We start from the raw sequence: 12691 nt of genomic DNA on the forward strand, positions 1-12691 counted from the left end.
CTACTTGTCTGTGAAAATCCCGTCAAAATCGGTTCAGCCGTTCCAAAGATTAGCCTTTTCAAACAGACAGACAGACAGACAGACAGACAGACAGACAAAAATTTTAAAAACGTGTGATTCAGTGTTGGTATCGTTCAAATAACCATATGAGCTTAATATGAGGTAGTTATTTCGAAATTACAGACAGACACTCCAATTTTATTTATTAGTATATAGAGTATAGATAAGCGGACTGATGGTGGCGCGCGACTTCGTTGTTGATGATTCAAAATTTAAAAAAAAACAAAATTCACAATATTTTTATTCAATTAGGCTTTTACAAGTTCTTTTGAATCGTCAAAAGCATCTACCACTGGTTTGGAATGCCTTTCTTACCGAGAAGATAGTGATAATGGAACAGGAAAAATGGTTTAAGGTGCATTAAACGGGTCTAACCGCGTAATTCAAATTTAATTTGGTTTTTCGCAATTTGTCAACTTATACGATTAAGTAGGCTTGTGGCATTCTAATGGCGCCAATGGCAGTATCATCTCCACAGGTTTATATAAAAATCTTTACTTGAAAATATTCAGTTTAAGAAATTAGTCATAATAATGAGTTTGACGTGAGTGACTCACAAATTAGTCGATACTCTAATTAGGTGATCATAGGTCCACCATGTTGGTACCCTTTGGATTTGTCTTGACGAGTAATTGGTAGACACTATTGATTGATCAAGGTCTGACCTTGGAACAGGACGGTGGTGGCCTAGTGCGATAGGTACCTACATTCCTTCCGTATGTCAGGGGTGCTCAAATTTTTTATTTAGGTACACTTGTTGTTTGTAACCAGCACCAATACCGCAGTTTTCAACCAATAAACTTAAACACATTTTAAACCATACCTAATTAACATATTATTACTTATATATATATATATATATATATATATATATATATATATATATATATATATATATTTATTTTCATGTACCAAAATTGTAGTTACAAAGTTAAGATAAATTAAGCTATGTACAAAGGAAATACTTATCTCTAAACAGAGATTTCTTCCAGCTTCCCCGTGCAGGTTGTGAGTAAGGTGCATGAATACGTGGAATAGGTCCCATGGTACTAGATTTATAGACTTATCTTAAAACGTAAACAATCAAAACATACTCTATGGGATTTAATATTGCCATACTATAGTATTGGATTTATAAATATAAAGTTACACCTAATCAGCATATAAATTTCTTACGCAGATATAATTTTATACTATACTAGCTGTGCCCGCGACTTCGTTCGCGTGGAATAGTGACCGCGCTTTATATTATAGCCACGGACGCTCAGACGCGCGTGATTCTTTAAATTGACATAACTTTTTTATTTATGAACCGATTGACATGAAATAAACACTAAATGCTAAGTGAAGCTTACTACAATATATTAGTGAAAACCGTATTTAAATCGAATAAGCCGTTTCTGAGATTAGCGTGCACAAACACACAGACAAACAGACAAAGTACAGACAAACAGGCAAACAGACAAAAAAAAATTAATTACAATTTCGGGTTCGGCATCGATATAATAACAACCCCTGCTACTTTTTTTTTATATATTTCCATTGTACAGACACCACTTTTCTACAATTTTATTATATGTATATATATATAGATATAGATGATGCCCGCGATTTCGTCCGCGTGAGTTTTGTTTTTTTAAAACTCGTGGAAACTTTGATTTTTCTGCGATAAAAAGTAGCTTAGTCCTTCTCTGGGATGTGAGTTATCTCTGTACCAAATTTCATCTAAATCAGTTTACGTGATGAGCCATGAAAAGCAGACATATAGGCAGATATACAGACGCACTTTTGCGTTTATTTGTATGTAAGTATGTGAATTAAAAAACAAGCATCGCCAGGGGGCACTACTAGCAAACAGTTGCTCATGTAGAAGTAAAGAGGAGCCAGGTGCAAGTTCCCACCCCCGGATCACGCCACCCGCTACCTGCCCGTAGGGAGACCATGTTTTTTTTATTGTGAGATAGGCTTGCGCTTGACGACAATCATTGCCTGAGAAACAGAGCCATGATGAGGTGTAGGTTTGAGCGCGGTTGCCTAGAAGATGCCTATTCACTCTTGGCTTGAAGGTATTCAAGTTATAGGTACTTGGCAGGAAACACAGACAGCCCAAAGGGCATTCCACTTCCCACCCTAGCGGTTCGTATCAGAAACATTGAGCAGAATGCTTCATACAAGTAGATTAGATGTCGACCACATCAGGGTGCCAGCGTTCACGAATTCTCGATGTTCTGTGGTAGAAAAACTTTGTGAAGTACCTGAGCACACTTTCCAAAGTATATTCTATAAAATACGGATAAACACTAAACAGGTGTCTATTTTAATTTTTTTTCAATACATTTCTTCATAAAATGGCTGGCTCGTGATTCACTATTTAAAAAAAATGGTAGGTTTCATTATGATATCGATAGACAGTGTAGTAAAAATGTTAAATTATGTAATATATTGTAGGTAATTAGTAGTTAAAGATGATGAAGCCCACAACTTTGTCCGCCTGTATTTAATTTAATTTTAAATCCCATGTAAACTCTTTGATTTTCTGGGATAAAAACGCCTATATGCCCGTCTCCAGGGTGCAAGTTATCTCTGTACCAAATATGCGCCCATGATTTTGCCCACGTACTTATAATGTTTTTTGTGGGAACTCTTTGTTTTTCCGGAACAGAAAGTAAACTACCATGCTCAGTAGTGGGCCGGCAATGAGATAACCTTGATGATAATGAGTCATCCTTGTATATACCGACTATGACTCCGAATTATATTTAAAAAATAAAATTAATCCCGACAAACTCGCAAAAGTGGTAATACTAACGACGTGATAATATTACCGGCATGCTTAATTCATCCTTCGTGGTAACTGGGTTTAAATACTTCATGAGGGACGCCGAGGCGACTTTGCTTACGAGAGACAGTTAAGTATACTCGTGTTACGTTGACGATGGAATATATAAGATGCCGTGTAGAAACCAAAAGGGTATTGGGTTTAATAAAAATTGCGATACCACTTCTAGTCCGCTTCCATCTTAGACTGCATCATCACTGACCACCAGGTGAGATAGTACTCAAGGGCTAACCTGTATATAAATTAAAAAAAAGTTTTTTAATTCAGTGGTTAGGCATATAAATATGCATCCAATTTTTTTTTAATTTAAAATGTTACAATAAAACTTATAACTATCTTATTACCTTACAAATCGTGCCTGCGTGGAATGGTGCCAATAATACTGGCTGCATTTCCGCGCTAGACAGCTACGTGGCTAGGCTGTTCCTTTGTGCGAAGAACAAACATACAGCCGAATAGAAAAACTCCTCCTTTTTTGAAGTCGGATAAAAATGAGCCAGCCCTTCTGTCGCCAGATGAGGCAATTGACTGCGGTGAAATGTCGCGTGTTTTTTTACCACTAAGACAGTAGTGGTTAGTTGTAGAATCCAAGACCCCAGGTTCTCTAAAACTTGAAATTTAGAAATCCAGGATTTCTTTCGAATCAATACTGAGTTCTTTGTTCGATAATCACACTAATGGTGTTTTTGCATGAGCCACCAATACGATTTCGAGCACTATTACATAATATTTCTATGGACCGTTTACTCATTCAACCACACAGCACACAGCCCAGCACGATACACGTTCTGCAGGCTACTTGTCTAACTCCGAGTCGTAGAAAAGAACGGACTTTCTTCCGTACGGACGGAACGTAATGTAATCAAAAAAAGGTACGGCAGTTGCGTATCGCAAATCACACTTCACACTATAATATTATAAAGGAGAAAGTTTGTATGTGTGTGTGTGTGTGTGTGTGTGTGTGTGTGTGTGTGTGTGTGTGTGTGTGTGTGTGTATGTTTGTTACTCCTTCACGCAAAAACTACTGGACGGATTGGGCTCAAATTCAGAATGGAGATAGATTATACCCTGGATTAGCACATAGGCTACTTTTTATCCCGGAAAATCAAAGAGTTCCCACGGGAATTTTAAAAAATCTACATCCACGCGAACGAAGTCGCGGGTATCAGCTAGTTGGGCTATAAAGAAAGATACGCTTCACTATGTGATATCTACAGAATTCGGAATTTTGTCCGTACCTACTTATGTATGGTATGGCACTGTGGCCTAGTAAAAAAATATTCGTTTTTATCCACTTCTGTTCATAATTTTATAGTAGGTAAATAGCATTTTTTTCGGTGTACGACAACTAGGTACATATGGTGACATAACGAGGTCAACGCGAGGGATATTTTCAGCAGGTAGGTACCTAGCTTACCGCGAGTGGACAATATCACTTTGAAATGTAAATTAATATCAGTCGACGGGGATGCACATGTATTTAATTAAGGATGTAGATACATCGCGTTAATTAAAAAGGTGGCGGGTGAGCAGAGAGAAGGGGGTGGTGTTGTGTGAATTGTACGAAATATTGGCGAATGTGTAACGGAAATTAGCGCTGAGTTGTTACTATAATTGCTTCGCTGATTACGACGAGATTTCAGAATAATTTATCCCATTTATGTAAGCAGACTGCTAGGTAATAGGGCATAAGTACCTATCTGCACATATTTGTATAGTACGCGACAGGTCGAAATGGCTATCGGGGAGGGAACGCCCAGCATACCCGCACAGCCCCCGCGCTAACCCGATGCGGGCGAGTACGAGTGACGTGTGGGTGTGCGGGGCGTTCCCCACTCATTATACCCCGATTGCCATCTCAACCTGTCGCGGACAAAACCGGCCAAATGCGAGTCAGACTCGCGCACCGAAGGTACTCAGGTATTTTTTCCGACATTTTGTACGATAAGTAAGTAAATCAAAAACTATTATGCATATAAATTAATAATAAAATTGTAGAAAAGTGGTGTCCGTACAATGGAAATATATAAAAAAAAAGTAGCAGGGGTTGTTATTATATCGATGCCGAACCCGAAATTGTAATTAATTTTTTTTTGTCTGTTTGTCTGTGTGTTTGTGCACGCTAATCTCAGAAACGGCTTATTCGATTTAGATACGGTTTTCACTAATATATTGTAGTAAGCTTCACTTAGGATTTAGTGTTTATTTCATGTCAATCGGTTCATAAATAAAAAAGTTATGTTAATTTAAAGAATCACGGCGCCTCGCGCCTGAGCGTCCGTGGCTATATAAAGCGCGAAAAGTCACTATTCCACGCGAACGAAGTCGCGGGCACAGCTAGTAAATTAATAAAAATCAATTTTAGAATGTACATTGTACATGTAAAGTCCTTTCATATGATACCCCACTTGGTATACTATATCTTAATTAGAAAATTGAAACACTTTTTTTTTTGTGATGTAACCACAAATTCTCGGTTTTCAGATTTTGTCCTTTATTTGTGCAATAAGACAGACGGACAGACGGACAGACAGACAGACAGACAGCAAAGTGATTCTATAAGGGTTCCGTTTTTCCTTTTGAGGTAAGTACGGAACCCTAAAATCTTCACAAACTTAAGTAAGAGTAGATAGTTTGGCTCATTTTCCTTTTATGTTCTACTTATATTTTTATACAGTATACAGTCTTATATACTATACAGTATACATCTCTCTCTGGTCCTCCTACGAATCTCCTCATTTATGATTTGATTTGACATATTAGGTCAGCGGGTTGGGTGCGCCGAGTTTCTTGCTGGTTCTTCTCGGTAGGAATGGCATTCCGAACCAGTGGTAGATGCTTTTGACGATTTAAAAGAACTTTTAAAAGTCTAATTGAATAAAAATATTTTGAACTAGCTGTGCCCGCGACTTCGTTCGCGTGGAATAGTGACTTTTCGGGGCGCGAGGCGTGTATTACGTACTCTGTACGTTAAAAATGTTCGCCGTGATTCTTTAAATTGACATAACTTTTTTATTTATGAACCGATTGACATGAAATAAACACTAAATGTAAAGTGAAGTTTACTACAATATATTAAAGAAAACCGTATCTAAATCGAATAAGCCGTTTCTGATATTAGCGTGCACAAACACACAGACAAACAGACAAACAGACAAAAAAAAATTAATTACAATTTCGGGTTCGGCACCGATATAATAACAACCCCTGCTACTTTTTTTTTATATATTTCCATTGTACAGACACCACTTTTCTACAATTTTATTATATGTATAGATTTGAATTTGTTAGACATTGGGGTCCCAAGGCACTAAAATGGCGACCTCGCACCGAAAGCCGCAATGTAGGAAAAACCTCTAATAGGTGGATGGATGACATCAGGGATGACATGACATCAGTCGCAGGGAGCCGCTGGATCAAGGCAGCGCGAGACTGTGGCGCGTGGAAGTCCCTACAAGAGATCTATTTCCAGCAGTTGACGTCTATTGGATAATGGTGATGATAGACTTCTCAGGTGCAAGCCTGCCAAAAATTCAGTACCTACTCCCTTTTTATTTTACGATTTGGGAAAATATTTCTGCTCAGGCAATGATGCTATAAAATCACACCCATATTTACGTCGTAGCCTCGCTAATGAAAGAAAAGTTCCCAGCTCAGAAGCTATTTAACGTGGAATGGGAAACTTTGTATCCAAGCCCGAACGTCGGGCGCCAGTTAATAGAGGCAAATGAGTAGGCTGAAAATAAAATCAATTCGTATCTCCTTTACTGCTTGTATATACCTATTGGCTACCAAAATGGGCTGTTTTTAACCCCCGACCCAAAAAGAGGGGTGTTATAAGTTTGACGTGTGTATCTGTGTGTCTGTCTGTGGCATCGTAGCTCCCCTAAAGTAATGAAGCGATTTATATTAGTTTTTTTTTTGTTTGAAAGGTGGCTTGATCAAGAGTGTTCTTAGCTGTAATCCAAGAAAATCGGTTCAGCCGTTTGAAAGTTATCAGCTCTTTTCTAGTTACTGTAACCTTCACTTGTCGGGGATGTTATAAATTTTTAATTTACACTTGTATTATTTTATTTTGATTCGATGAGCAGTAGATAGGTACTTGTCTCACTTGGTGATGCTTAGGATGGAAAAAGCTAACCTTGAAGGGTAGGGTATGGCAGTTTTATCATACTCATAATTGATTTCTTTACGAACATCTAACGCTAAAATCGTTTGGAAGTTCTGCTTTGCCGTTATGTAGGGTGTTACTTGCTACCTCGGCCTTGCTAGGATTGCATTATTTGCTAGACTATCAGCGCTTTGTTTAAGTCCTTACATAAAACACAATAAAACGTAGTAAATAGGTATTATTTCTTTTCTGCCTAAGCTTACCGATATTAATATATTCATTGCGGACTAAGCCCTGTCCTGGCAGCATTGATATTACTCTAAGCTAGATAAAGCTTGCAAGATTGATAAGTTAGGTAGTCTTTTTGATTATCTGGCATACCTACCTTAAGTTCTTAATTCTTATTGCTAAACATTTCTTCTCAAAGAAAAATTGAATACTATTAAACTTTTTTATAACTACAATCTCAGTATAAAATGTATAATGCTAAAAGGCTGCTTTTTATTGCATCAATTAATTACACTTTACCGCATTTTTGCATTTTTCCTAAATAAATCATTCATTAGTTCAAAAAGGACCTACCTACGGAATATGCTTTGGGTATTGTGAGGCAGACGCGACCAGTCACCAAGCGGGATAAATCAGTGTATATTATAATAAATAGCCTGTTTGAAACTGAAAGTCCATTATTATTTATTAGAAAGGTTCCCCAGCTCTACGAAAGGAAGGATTGCTAATATAAATATATAGGTTACTTTTAGTGAAAGTAAGTAGGCTTAGAAAATATTGTATAACAATTTATTTGAGATCTTTCATAAAAATAAGATCACCACATTCACTACTCGCTATGTAAAAATTCGACACATTCATATTCAATTCATGTACATTGTACATAGCTTTTGGAACAAACACAGTAGGAATGCGAACTTGACCTGGTTAACAGTTTCCCCTCTTACATAAAATATGCGGAATTGCGAAGTCAATATACTGTTTTTCCGATTGCTTTGCTAGCATCGATAAAAGTGTTTGCTTTCAGCAATATGATAAAGAAAAGCCTATTTGATCCAGTACCTACTTATTTTACCTACAAAGCCGCAGGTAAATGTAATTATCCATCATGTTATCTAATGGCCAAAATTAATAATAAAATAATCTATTCTCGGTTTAAACTGTCGGTAAGTTACTTGTTATTTGTTAAAAAACCATAGACAAATAACAACGTTGCTAAGTAGGTAACTAATATCGATAGATTAATTTCGGACGTAAACAAGTGTAAATTAAAAATTTATAACACCCCCGACGATCCAAAGTATCTGAGTTTTCCAAAACATCATTTTCAAATAAATAATTATGTATTTAGGCAACGTCCATCTTGACAGCTTGACATTTGTCTATTGACATAATATTATGAACCTAACGGTTATCTAACCTTCTTTTCTACAAGAAAACTAGAAAAGAGCTGATAACTCTTAAACGGCTAAACCAATTTTTTTAGATTATAGCTAAGAACACTCTCGATCAAGCCACCTTTCAAACAAAAAAAACTAAATTAAAATCAGTTCATTCGTTTAGGCGCTACGATGCCACAGACAGATACACAGATACACAGACACACAGATACACAGATACACACGTCAAACTTATAACACCCCTCTTTATAGGGGCGGGGGTTAAATAGGTAAGTAGTCAACAGTTACAAGTAACAACAACAGTCCGCAGTAACATCACCTACTCATGTGGTAACCCGTCACCATTTATACAAATTATACGTCCCAAAAGTTCCAAAAGCATGCGATAAGTAGGTAGGTCACCTAAAACTGGGACTCGTTATTACTTGCCCATATTATAAATACGAAAGTGTGTTTGTTTAATTTATTGGTTTGTCCTTCAATCACGTCGCAAAGAAGCAATGGATCAACGTGATTTTTTGCATGGGTCTTTTTTCCGGAAAACCAGACAGTTCCAACGGGATTTTTAAAAACCTTAATCAACGCAGACGAAGTCGCGGGCATCAGCTAGTTTTCTTATAAAACTTGACACTACAACTTCATGTATTAAAGCTTTGTAATGTTAGCGATGTGCAAGGCTTAAAAGGTTCTATAGCTCTATAAAAAAGACTTAATATATCGCATCGTCACAATCAAGTATATTCCTAGCAATAAAGAGGGGTGACCCGACAAAGCGGCGCCGCCTCCCACGCCATGCCGTGACCCACCACCGTCTTGTCCTTGTACGAGCTTAGGGGGATATATCACAAGCAGCTGCGCGATCAGTAAAGACTTTTAAATATACCATTTTATCCTGGGTAAATCCCAAACCTTTTAAAAATTTCAAATACAAGTTAGCCCTTGACTGCAATCTCACCTGGTGGTAAGTGACGAAGCAGTCTAAGATGAAAGCGGGCTAACTTTTGATTTCGACACGGCGGCGTCGTACCGGAACGCTAAATCGCTTGGCGGTACGGTTTTGCCGGTAGGGTGGTAAATAGCCACGGCCGAAACGTCCCACCAAACCAGACCAAAAATTTAGAAATTATAAAGTACCAAACCCCTGCCGGGAATCGAACCCGGGACCTCCCACTAATAAGACCACAGCGCTTACCACTGCACCAGGTAGGTCATCATACTATAGGTATATGTGTCGTGGGAAAGCTATCCTAAGCTTATGGTGATGTGGTTAACTGCCCTTATAGCATGTTGAGAATGTAATATACGAATAGATCGGAACGTCCCTGAATTTATATTATAAGCTCGAATCTCTTGTTGTCGTAAAAAATCTATTAGGTACTTATTAAAATAATAACAAACTACATAAATAAGCTTATATTTCCATGTCTGTACTTGGTCAGTACCGAAGAACATTTTACTGTTTTTCTATTCCTACTTACTGGGTTATAAGTAAACACTCGACACGTTTAGCTAAACTTTTGTTGGTCTAGACTCTAGAGCTTCCTAATTTAAACGTTTTTCTGAGGTACACACGACTATAGAATGTTTTTCTCTATGTTTTCATCCTACCTAAATGTGGTATAGGATTCTTACAACGCTTTTGTCATATTATTATGATAAAAGCATTATATTATGAAGAAAAAAATTAGCTGTACATTTTGTCCTAAGAGCTTTTGTTATGTGAAGAGAGTTATAGAGTAGGTAAGGGTCGTAAGGAAGGTTCAAGTACTCTGTGTTATCCAAGCGAGGTCGCAGGTGTTTAGACTTAGGACTTAGGAGAAATGGATTTTTTTTATAAGTATGCACAGATTAATGGCTTAATAGAAGATAATACTAGAATAAAACAAAACCTTTTTAATGTACGTAATCAAGAGTTTATTTTTAACAATAACCCACAATCTTTCAAAACACTATTGGTAATAACTTATAAATTATTTAATTAAAAGTATTAACTTATAAATACCCATAGAAATTACAATCACTATAATCATGAATAAAACTACGTCTTAAAACATAATATACGCACAACAAATTAGCTTAAATGCTTTAATATAATGAATCTTTAAAATTTTATTTTGCCAAGAAGTGTAATAATAATATAATAATAGGCCTTGCTCATCAACAACAGTCGGAGTTTTTTAGAAAGATACCTTATTAATATTTAAAAAGGGTAAAAGAGAAAGGTAGCTTATTAGAACTCCGATTTAGGGTCATACATTTTATATGGATGGTTTTTATATGATACTGTGTGCCAACAGTGAATAGAATTTCTTTGAATTCTGGGTTCCTTTCATACGTAGTCTGCGTCATTTTCTCGAGATTTATTGAATTATAATACTTTTACCTCCCTTCTCAACGAGGGGTATTCATCAAACTTTCCTAAAGTAAGAAATTGTTGAAAGAAAACGGAATGTAATATGGAATAATATATTACATTCCGTTTACTTAAGTTGTTTCTCAAGTAATACTCAATTTAGGAACTTAATAGGGAATCTTGCCATCTGTGTATTTAGATAGAGTCGTCCATCAAGTAATACGGTAAAATAAATTTGTTGGTCGAAAACAATGTAACTTATGTAAAGGGGGAAAAATGGAAATAACAGTTATTTTCTTCACTTTCTGTCAAACTGTAAGACAATTTTAAATTTTAAGATTGATTTATATTTGAATTAATTTTTAGCTATGATGGCGAGTAAGATCTCAAAATGTACGTACTATTCCTACTTACTGAATAAATGTATCCTTACAACTGTACGTTTAACTTTTAAGGTACCAAAGTTGTCGTGGACGACGCGACGCCACGGCTCCAATTTTATGGTAGCCAAATAACGCAAAATTCAATTATTATTGACTTGACTGGAGATTTCGAGAAATAGACGCAAGTGAATAAAGATGAGTTAAACGCTACGAGTCAATTTCCGAGAAACAAATTGAAGCAGAGACGTAGAGATAACGAAAAGCTCTTTAAATAAATATCGCTGTATTTGCGCTTTTGCGAGAGCTCTTGGATTTTTACCAATAAAATTTCCGATTCTGATTTTATTGATGTTTTTATGAAAGCAAAGATTTGGATCTATTTACTGGCATTTTTATAAATACATATCAAGAAAATGAATGGAACCATAAAGTTCTGGATAGGTGCAGGTTATAGAAATGTGAATTAAAATGGAAATCAAAAATCCTGCTAAGCTCAAACTATCTATCTGACATCAAAGTCGTAATTATGTATTATCGTATTAACATCCTGCCTCCTAAGTACATTACGATCTAGCGAAAAACTTATTTCTTTCTTCCTGGAATCATAGCCAAATATATTATAACTGCAGACTATAAGCCACCAATCCACTGCCAATTAGTATGAGAAAATCACTGCAAAAGACATAGCCCGCACAAAGCGCACAAAGATCAAAAGATACTGTTTAGCTGTTTTGTAGGATCAATTATCGTGAAAGTTGACATACTAAGTAAATAGTACCTAAACGTGTAAATCAGTAAAACAACGTAGTTAGCTTTACACTTGGTAGATATTTAGTCTTATTTAATAAAATAAGCATTTTAAGCGTGGAGTTGAAGGCCTTGTTTGAGGCTCGGTCCTAGGGACAGAATTCATATTATCTCTTTGTTTAGATATTCCTTTAGGGTACCCACTTTAGACATAGCATAATATTAAAATTTCCACCATATCCACACTGATATTATAAGTGCAAAAGTGTGTCTATCTGTCTGCCTATATCCTCTAAACCAATTTCAAAGGGGCACACAGATAGTTTGCATCCCGAAGGATCTACACCTGCATAGGTACTTTTTACCCGGAAAAATCAAAGAGTTCCCAAGAGATTTTTTAAACATCTAAATCCATGCAAAGTCGCGGGCATCAAAGACAGATGTAAGGATTATTTTCTTTCTTTACATAATACTAGTAAGTATTACGAAAAATAAAAGTATTCTTATATTTTTAGGAGCTTAACACTGTAACGTTACTTTCAGGCGTAAACGGAGCAAAAAAGCTTCGTGCGTAAAATGTCGGAGCGTCAATCACATTAGGGCGCTATGCCTCGCCCCCAACGACGTCGATATATCTACATTTATTTCAATGCTAACGGCTAAGTCATAGAGTAGAATAGAATAGAATATATTTTTATTCAAGTAAACTTTTACAAGTGCTTTTGAATCGTCAAAATAATTAACCACTGGTTCCGAATGACGTTCCTACCGGGAAGAACCAGCAATAAA

Source organism: Maniola jurtina, chromosome 2 (assembly GCF_905333055.1).
Source record: "Maniola jurtina chromosome 2, ilManJurt1.1, whole genome shotgun sequence".
NCBI classification, from domain to species: domain Eukaryota; kingdom Metazoa; phylum Arthropoda; class Insecta; order Lepidoptera; family Nymphalidae; genus Maniola; species Maniola jurtina.